Genomic DNA, 10,034 nt, shown 5'->3' with positions numbered 1-10,034 from the left:
TATCTCCATTCCAGGGAGTAAAGATTATGTAGCTTAAGCATGATTGTTCGTAGTTAAAGTGATTAATTTCCCACCTGGCACTTAGTTAAGAGGTTTTATTCCCTCCCTAACTTCAGGGGAAAATCCCTACCTGGGGAAACAACCTTTCTCAGAGACCTTGGTTAAAACACATAGTGCCAAGAAGGTGAGCAAACATATTAAGAACAGTATGCCATATATGCCAGGTCCCTTGAAACAGCAAGCATGGACCGGCCCCCGGCAATATAGCACACTATGAGGAGCAGAAAACCCTACTCCAAAGAGCTCAAGCAAAATGAGAAATTTATTGCATGTAAATAAAACATCCACTGGTAGATACCAGCCTTCACTTCAGCAGGGCTTGCTTGATCGAGGTCCTCAAGTAATTTCATCAGGGTCTCTCTCTCTCTCTCTCTCTCTCTCTCTCTCTCTCTCTCTCTCTCTCCCCCCCCCCCCCTTCTCAGTTCTGCTTCCCCCTGCAATGGCTTTACCAGGGGTGGACAAACTTTTTGACTCAAGGGCCACAATGGGTTCTTAAACTGGACCGGAGGGCCGGAACAAAAGCATCGATGGAGTGTTTGTGTGAACTAATATAAATTCAAAGTAAACATCATTACATAAAAGGGTACGGTCTTTTTTTTTTTTTTAGTTTTATTCATTTCAAATGGGCCAGATCCGCCCCGTGGGCCGTAGTTTGCCCACGGCTGCTTTAGACTCTGAAGACCTTCCAGGATACCCCCCTCATAGCTTCAAGTCTGTGGCAGGAAGAGCATTTCTCTTTGCCAGTTCCTTCAACAAAGTCTTAGGATTCACTCTTATTTGGTGTGTTTGGCCTGAATCACACCCCCATCTCTGACTGGCTACACCTGGAGCATTTGTCCTTCACTGGAGTATAGAATAAGATTCACCTAAAGGCCATGGATTGTGAGATAGAAAGGGTGCTGCCAGAGGAAGAACAAGGTATTGTAACCAGAAAAAGGGAAATGTAGGGAAAAGGAATGAAATGTCCATTATGATTAGATAGCATAAAAAGCTCTCCCAATCCATTCTACTCTGATTTTTAGGTAAAGAAATAAGCTCCAACTTCCCTTGAAGCTCGGTCGGTTACTGGACTAGGTTATAGGATGTAGCTGAAGGGTAGGGCACCGTTTCCAGGTACCTTCCTTAAAAGATAGCAGGTGCTTGCCCCTTGCACTTCTCTTCTCCAGCTCTTCTTTCTATCACCCTGCCACGTTCTGAACCAGAGGCAGATGGTGGTACCCTAGGGCCAGCTAGAAGAAGCCAAGAAACGCCACGGCCAGAATTCAAGCAGAGATTGGTTTGACTTTAAGTCTATTGGTTTTTTTCCACTGAGCCATTTTATCAAGGACTTGGATAAAAAGAGTTTTCTCAAATAACAGAGGTAATACAAGTGTATAACGTACAGGAAGACACCAGAATGGAGTCTGAGCAAGTTCCCAGCTCAGTGCTGACTTTGTGGCTTTTGTAGGGAGACGCTTCCCTACTTGCCAAGTGTAACTATGGGCCAGTCAAGAAAACTTTCTAAGTCTCAGTTTCCCGTACGTAAATAATGATATTGCAAAGATGTAATGACATAACCAATGTAAGGTGACTAGAACAGTTCCTGATACAAAAATTATAGCCATTCTCTACCCTCATCTCCTCCTCTCTCTCCTCCTCCAACTTAGAATGTGATAAGTACTAGGAGGAAAGCACTAAATATTTTAAAAAGAGAAGTTAGTTTGAGCTGAGTCTTAAGAGTAAATGCTATTTTAGTTTTTTGCGATATCCAGGTCCTTTCCTTAGAAATTCTGGGGCCAGGCCTAGAAATTTGCATGTTAAAAAGTATCTTTGTTGATTCTTCAGATGAACCATGGACCACATTTTGGGAGATGATTGGTTAAGAGCAAACGTTGAAGAAATAGGTGAAAGGAAGGAAGAAATGAAGGAAACAGAAAGAGGAAAAACACAGGATGAAGGTAAATATTAAAAAAAAAAACTCTAAATGCTGAGCTACAAAATTTGAACTTGATAGATAATGGAGACATTTTATGTTTTTAAATATAGTTTTTGATCCAACCTTTGATTAAGAAAAGATAATCTGATAATTGTCTGATGAAAGACTTGAGGGAAAAGAACCGAATTAGGCAGCTCATGTGTGTGCTGTCACAAGCCTAGGTAACAGAAAGAACTAATAGAAATTAGAAAGTTTTAAAAACGCTGTTTGGAAGATGAATGATGAGGAGCTGGATATGTTCTATGTAAGAGGACATCAGGACACATAACAGCCAGTGAAAAAGCAGATCTACAGTTATTTAAGGAGAAGTCAATACAGTTTTCTGTCGCTGCGCCAGCTTTGAGCATTCTTTGCTCCTGGTCTCTTCCTCTTCTGCTGGCTCAGCTTTGGCAGCCATGAAGGCCCTGGACCCCAAAGCCAAGGTGGCCTGAGCCAAAGCAGGTTGGAAGTCAACATTAGTGTGGCCCGGAGGGCTATAGGATGTGTTGAGGAACAAATTGGGGCCTAAGAGCATCATAGAGATGCTTTTTTGAGTGCTGGAGAAATCAAACTTATTAAATATAGCCAAGTGCTTCTTCATTTAAATGCAAATTTAATACTAAACAGCCTCTTTAACAGCCAACATAGCAATAGCTCAGGATGACATCACTGGTGATGGGACCACCTCCAATGTCCTAATCATTGGAGAACTGCTGAAACAGGTGTATTTTTACATTTCTGAAGGTCTTTATTTCTAAATTATAACAAAAAGGTTTGAAGCTGCAAAGGGAAAGGCACTTCAGTTTTGGGAACAAGTCAAAGAGATGCACAGGGGAATATTCATAGATGTGGCCAGAACATCCCTGCCAAACTTGCTGATGTCTTAACAGAGGCTGTAGTTGACTCCATATTGGCCAGTAAAAAACAAGATGAACCTATTGATCTCTTCGTGGTTGAGATCATGGAGATGAAATATAAATCTAAAATTGATACAAGCTCAATAAAGGTCTTGTTTTGAACCATCAGGCATGGCATCCTGATATGAAAAAAAAGAGAAAATATATCTTCACATGCAATGTCATTAGAATATGAAAAAAAAACCAGAAGTGAATTCTGGCTTTTTTGTTCAAGAGCACTGAAGAGAGAGAACTAGTAATAGCTAAGAGAAAATTCATTGAAGAGAGAGTTAAAAAAAATAATAGAACTGGAAAGGAAAGCCTGTGGTGACTCAGATAAAGGATTGCTGTTATTAATCAAAAGAGAATTGACCCATTTTCCTTAGGTGCTCTTGCAAAAGAAGGCAGAGTAGCTCTGCACAGAGCTAAAAGGAGAAATATGGAAATGTTGACTCTTGCTCAAGGTGGTGTAGCTCTAAATTTTTGATGACCTAAATCCTGATTGTTTGGACAAGCCAGACTTGAGTATGAGTATAGTACATTGGGAGAAGAGACGTTCACCTGTACTGAGAAATGTAACAATCCTTGCTCTGTCACAGTTTTGGTCCAAGGACCAAATAAGCATGCATTTACTCAAATCAAAGATGCAATAAGAGATGCCTTGAGGACTGTTAAAATGCTATTGATGATGGCTATGTACTTCCAGGTGCAGTGGAAGTGGCAGAAGCCTGATTAAATATAAGCCCAGTTTAAAGGGCAGGGCCCAACTTGGAATTCAAGGATTTGTTGAAGTTCATTTGCTAATTATTCCCAAGGTTCTTACTCAGAATTCTGGTTTTGATCTTCAGGAAACACTAAAGTTCAAACAGAGTATTCAGAATCACGTAATGTGCGGTTGTGGGCCTGAACACAGATGAGCCAATGGTAGCAGCAGATGTAGGCATCTGGGATAACAATTGTGTAAAGAAACAAGCTTCACTCCTGGCCAATGAGATTATGTGAGGTGGAATGTCTTCCCTAAAAGGTTAACTTGAAGCTTCCCTTGTATTATCCGAATCATGAAAGTGATCCTAAGAATACAACTACGGGATTTTTGTCCAAGCTTCAAATGATTTTCAAAGGGATTTTTCTTTCCCATATGAAGAAAGGAAAGAACATTGGCGCCTATTCAAATTCCAAAGGCTGGAATTATAATTACAGTATTTTTTAATTGCACTCAGTGTATACATATACAGCAGGTCATTTTCACCTGATGCATAGGATGTTATGCTTAGCTTCTGTGATTAAAAAAAATACATGTTAGAAAAGTATGTTATCTACCTTATTAAATATCCCTTGAAAAATAAAATAAAATTTCATGTCATTCTCCAAATTTTAGAACTTAAAAAAATAATAACAATAACACCAGCAACAATGACAATAATAATTTGGGCAAAAGTGATTATGGTTATTTCTATTTAACTCATTCAACCACCTTGGGGTCATATGGTGGTTCAAACTGTCATCACTATTAGTTAGCAAGTAACTGAGCTGCCTTTAAGAACTTGAAGAGCAAAGCAAAGTGGAATGTGTGTAACCCAATCCCATCATTGGCGCCAACCCACAGAATACATATAGTTGCCTATAGCTGAGGCCGCATGCCCAAGCCTGTAACTTAATAATCTTGTCAAAGTAATTGGCCACAGGTGGTCCACACAGCTGGGTGAACAGCTGAGCCCGCTCACAACTTTTGAGGCTGTCTTAACAAGTCGCTTGAAGTTGGGTGTGTGTGATCTCTCTGCTAATCTAGGGGTTCTCGCCTAGAAGCAATTTTGTCCCTCGGGGACCATTGGGCAATAGCTGTAGATATCTTTTTGTTGCTACTGGCATCTAGAGGGTAGAGACTGGGGATGCTGTTTAAACATCCTACAGTGCTCAGGACAGCCCAAATAACAAGTAATTACTCAGCCCAAACTGTCAATAGAACCAACATGAGGAAACCACGCTCTGTTAAAACACAGGCATGGGCTCTGTGTCTTCCTCTAACAATTTATTTTGTTTAACAGAACACAATGGCTGGGCTATGATCAGGAACCAAACTAAAGTAGACTTATGCCAGCCCTAAACTTGAACTTGGCAATGGAAGTGTGTGTGTGTGTGTGTGTGTGTGTGTGTGTGTGTGAGAGAGAGAGAGAGAGAGAGAGAGAGAGAGAGAGAGAGAGAGAGAGAGAGAGGAGTCATTGTAAAAAATAATTTTCAAGCAGAGGCAGTGACCCAAATCTGAACAAAGAAAATTGTTTAATACTAAGCCCTGACAGCACATGCATAGCCATGTCAGAATCATGAATGAGTGGGACGAATCTAACCCAATAGCCTCCAATAGATGCACGCGAATTATGTGTAACAAGCACAGTCCCCCTTCCTCCCCAATAATGAACAACCAAAAGCAAGTTAGGCAAAGTCAGTCCTTCACAAAAAGTCATCCTGTAATTTTCTACAGACTGGCAGTGATCGCAGGAGTAGCGTAACAAGAACATTGAAAGGACAAGGGGCAAATGGCATTCCCAGAAACAACCAGCCTTGGCGGCGCTTCCCTCCTAGATGTTGTATAATATCTGCCCAGTGAGTGGTCTAGGAGTAGCCAGCAGGGAGGGCTCAGCGGGACACAGAATGGAAATGGGAACAGTCAGCTCTTGTTCTAGTCTAATGCCTAGAAATCTGCAAGTACGAAAGGTCTGGAACTATGGTTTAGAAAGAGCAGAATAAACAAATTTAGAAGCAATATAATAGGTTATACAGGAGAAAAATTGATTATACAGGGGAAAAAGTCCTTTCCCAGGTTACTTTGTACCCACCACCTTACCCTTTAATGTAGTGTCGAGAAAGTGATCCCTGACACCTTCAAAGTTGGCTAGCATATTCCTGAGAAAAGACTATACAAACCATCATCTCTAGAATCTGTAACCTTGGGATTGATGACTACAAGTGAGGAAATGTTTCTTAAGAAATTCAAATAACAGTTGCCAGTGAACTGTCCTTTCCAAGAGAAACATTGGCTTCTCCTGTGGCATTTTCTGCTTCCCTCATTGCTGTTATTTTAGTGGCCTCCCTATCCTTTGTGCATAAATGTTTACAAGGCTTATATCCTTTTGTTGTATTGATCCCTTTAGCACAGTGGTTCTCAACCTTCCTAATGCCGCGACCCTTTAATACAGTTCCTCATGTTGTGGTGACCCCCAACCATAAAATTATTTTTGTTACTACTTCATAACTGTAATTTTGCTACTGTTATGAATCGTCATGTAAATATCTGATATGCAGGATGTATTTTCATTGTTACAAATTGAACATAATTAAAGCATAGTGATTAATCACAAAAACAATATGTAATTATATATGTGTTTTCCGATGCTCTTAGGTGACCCCTGTGAAAGGGTCATTCGACCCCGAAAGGGGTCGCGACCCACAGGTTGAGAACCGCTGCTTTAGTATTATGTAATGTCCTTCTTTGTCTCTCGTTTCTAGGGTTGCTGGAGCATATGACTACAAACAGTGGCTCAAAATAACACAAATTTATTATCTTGTGCTCTTCAGGTCAGAAGTCCAGCAGGGATCTCACTGGGCTAAAATCAAGGTATCAGCAGGACTGCCTTCTTTCTGGAAGATCTATGGGAGAGTCTGTCCCTGCTTTTCCAGGCTCTAGAGGTCACTTGTGCTGTACATCTCATGCCTCCTTCCATCTTCAAAGCTAGCAGTGGCCAGCTAACTCTCACACAGCATCACTCTGACATTGACTCTTCTGTCTCCCTCTTCCATCTTTTAAGAACTCTTGTGTTACATTGAGCCCACCTAGATAATCCAAGAAAATATTCTTATTTTAAGGTCAACTGATTTCCATCTGCAGACCTTAATCTTCACTCCCCTTACCACATCAGATTTATATATAGGTTCTGGGGATTAAGATGTAGCCATCTTTGGAGGAGCCATTATTCTATCTACCACAGCTTCTTCTTTGGTCTCCCTTTGCAATTTTGGGTTGACAGCTCACTGAGGGCACAGGTAGTGCCAAAATAAGTGTCTAAAAATAAATATTCATTAAATGAATGAATTAATGAATGAGTGAGGAAGTAAAGTGTTAGTGTTCAGCTTCCCGACTTAACTTTATAAATCCTGGGCGGGAGGGAGGGGGGGGGACGTAATTACTAGAACCCACACAACTGATAAAAATCCCTCAGAGACCATGAGACCCATCCTGTGGACAACTTAACCATGTTTTGAACTTCACTTTTAACTGGTGACTCTTTCTCTTGGCCTTTTTAGGGTTTAGTAGTTTGAGACCAGAATGAGCAAGATCTCCTTCCCATCTTTTCCACATAAGCAAGACGTTCAATTGTGCAAAACTTGTCCTCTCACAGCTCTGCCCTTTATCTGTTTGTATTATTTTAATCACCTCAATTCAGGATGTTTCTTTTTTAAAAATCCCATGAATTTATTCCAATGAATTAACCTCTAGAGGTTTTTTTGTTTCAATTAAATTTACTGGAGTGACTTTGGTTAATACATTTATGTAGGTTTCAGGTGTACAATTCTATACTAAATCGTCTGTATATTGTATTGTGTGTTCACCACCTCGAGTCAAGTCTCCTTCTATCACCATTTATTCCCTCTTCTACATCCCCCCACCCTCCTTTCCTTCTGGTAATCACCAAATTGTTGTCTATCTATGAGGTTTTTGTTTTGCTTAATCCCTTCATATACTTCACTTAACTTGCCCACTGCCCCACAATTGCCCCTCCCATCTGACAGCTGTCAGTCTGTTCTCTGTATCTGTGAGTCTGTTTCTATCCTGTTAGCTTATTTTGTTTATTAGAGTCCACATATAAGTGAAATCATGTGGTACTTGTCTTTCTCTGACTGGCTTATTTCACTTAGCATAATATTCTACTAGTCCATCCATGTTGTTGCAAAAAGTAAGATTTTCTTCATTTTTACTGCCGAGTAGTATTCCATTGTGTAAATATACCAAAGCCTTTGACCCACTCATCTACTGATAGATACTGGAGTTGCTTCCAAACCTTGGCTATTGTAAATAGTGCTGCAATAGATACAAGGGGTGCATACCTTCTTTTGAAGCAATGTTTCGGGTTCCTTTGGACATATCCCCAAAAGTATCCATCAAAATTTGCTTCATATATTTAGGTGCTTCTATGTTGAATGCATAAATGTTTACAAGACTTAAATTCTTTTGTTGTATTAATCCCTTTAGCATTATGTAATGTCCTTCTTTGTCTCTTGTTATAGACTTTCTTTGAAGTCTATTTTGTCAGGTATACATATTGTTACCCCAACTTTTTTTTTCCTTTCTTCTTGCTTAAAATATCTTTTCCCATCCCTTTACTTTTAGTCTATGTATCTTCTGTTCTGAGGGGGTCTCTTGTAGACAACATATATAGGTGTGGCTTTTTTTAATCCATTCTGCTTCCCTCTGACTTTTGATAGGAGCATTTAAGACATTTACATTTACAGTGATTATTGATAGGTATGTATTTATTGCATTTTATTCTTTTAACTTTGCTTATCTCTGTTTTTTTCTTCTTCTTCTTCCTTTTCTTTTTAAAGAAGACCCTTTGACATTTCTTGTAATACTGGTTTGGTGGTAACAAACATTTTTAGCTTCTTCTTGTTTTGGAAATTCTGTATTTCTCCTTCAATTTTCAATGATAGCCTTGCTGGGTAAAGTAGTCTTGGTAGTAGGACCTTGGTGTTCATCACTTTAAATATTTCATGTCAATCCCTTCTGTTACCATGAGATTGGCCCCTTCTTGCTTCCACCTGCTAGCTGCCTCTTAAGCTCCAGTCACTGAGAGATCCTGTGGTTGTATTTGAATTGCATGAGGTAGGTTCTCAGTAAGTAACCATGCAGGAGCAAGTGGTGTACACCAGGTTGATATGGGTTCAAACTTGGTGCCAATGCTGGTTATGAAGCTACTCACCCAAAGTCCCAGGGTATACCAAGTCCAGCTGCCACCCTTTGGGTACTCACACACCTTTGTGATAGCGTGGAGCCTCAGGGAATGATCAGGGTGAGGCCAGCAGAGTTTATCAGGCAAAAGTAGACTCAAGATTTGACCAGGTGAAGGGAGGACTCTGCACTGGTTGGACTGTGTGGGGGGAAAATGGCCCTCATTCTACAGCCACACAACTCAGTTTGTCTCAGATTCTACAAGGAGCCCGATCTCAACAGGGCAGGCCACTTGGAGGTGAGAGGATGGGGTCATCTGGAGCCAATTAAGTGGGCCTAGCAGATTTTCAGTGAGGAGAAGGCACCAGTCAGCTTCACAGGAAAGTGGAAGGAGTGGCCCTTCCCTAAAGCTACAAACCCCCTGAGTCTGCTCAGACTTCCACATCCTGGCACAGGCAGCTGACTCCTCAGCAGGATGAAAGTTCATCAGGTTGAGGTGACTGGGAGTCCAAAGGGTGGGGCTATTACATTCACCCAGGATGATGCCATAAGGAGAGGAGTGCTCCACTCAAGAAAGAAGGGGTCCGCAGTGTGGGAGAGGGACTCAGCACAGGGATCCTGGTGGCTATCCCTTCAGCTCTCTCCCCAGAGCCACAATCCCCAGTGTCTCCTCATGTGACTCTAGTCTGCTTCTCCCTCCCTCCGCCAGAGCCCAGGGTGAGTGGCTGCAAACAAGATTTTTTGCTTTGGCCCTTTAAGAGGGTGCCTGTGTCTCTAGCAGACTCTTGTCTCTCCCTGGCAGACAGAATCCCTGCTGTTTTTCACAGTCAGATGTTACATGGATGCCTCTTCTTGGCTGTGGTGCTCTGGGCTGGGGACCCTGGCTTGGAGTTGAGACCCAACTCTTCTTCAGGGGGAACCTCTCCAGCTGAGATATCTCTCTGAAATCTCCCCACTCAGGGGGGGCTGGGCCCACATTTTTGTGTCTGTGTCCTTCCTACCAGTCTCACTGTGAGTTCTTCTGTAAGTCCTTGGCTTTAAGGCTCCTCTTTGGCTGGTCTTCAGTTGGTTATTCACATTGATGGCTCTATATTTTAGTTGTAATTCAGTTTGGTTTTGGAGTAGATGAATGTAGCTTCCATTTACTCAGCTGCCATCTTGGATCGACCCAGAGTTTTTATTT

General features: G+C 41.3%; 1 pseudogene across 1 annotated transcript; it reads left to right on the top strand.

The window, feature by feature from the left end:
• Window positions 1-1,891: 1,891 nt before the first annotated feature.
• Window positions 1,892-3,912, top strand: LOC308518954 (T-complex protein 1 subunit zeta-like; annotated as a pseudogene). The gene is made up of 3 exons: window positions 1,892-1,997; window positions 2,642-3,020; window positions 3,118-3,912. The product of its transcript is annotated as a T-complex protein 1 subunit zeta-like (transcript).
• Window positions 3,913-10,034: the final 6,122 nt, after the last annotated feature.

The sequence above is a fragment of the Myotis nattereri genome (assembly GCF_964212035.1).
Source record: "Myotis nattereri genome assembly, chromosome: 1".
NCBI lineage: Eukaryota > Metazoa > Chordata > Mammalia > Chiroptera > Vespertilionidae > Myotis > Myotis nattereri.
Note: the sequence above shows the minus strand (reverse complement) of the source record. Positions and strands in the feature narration are given on the sequence as shown.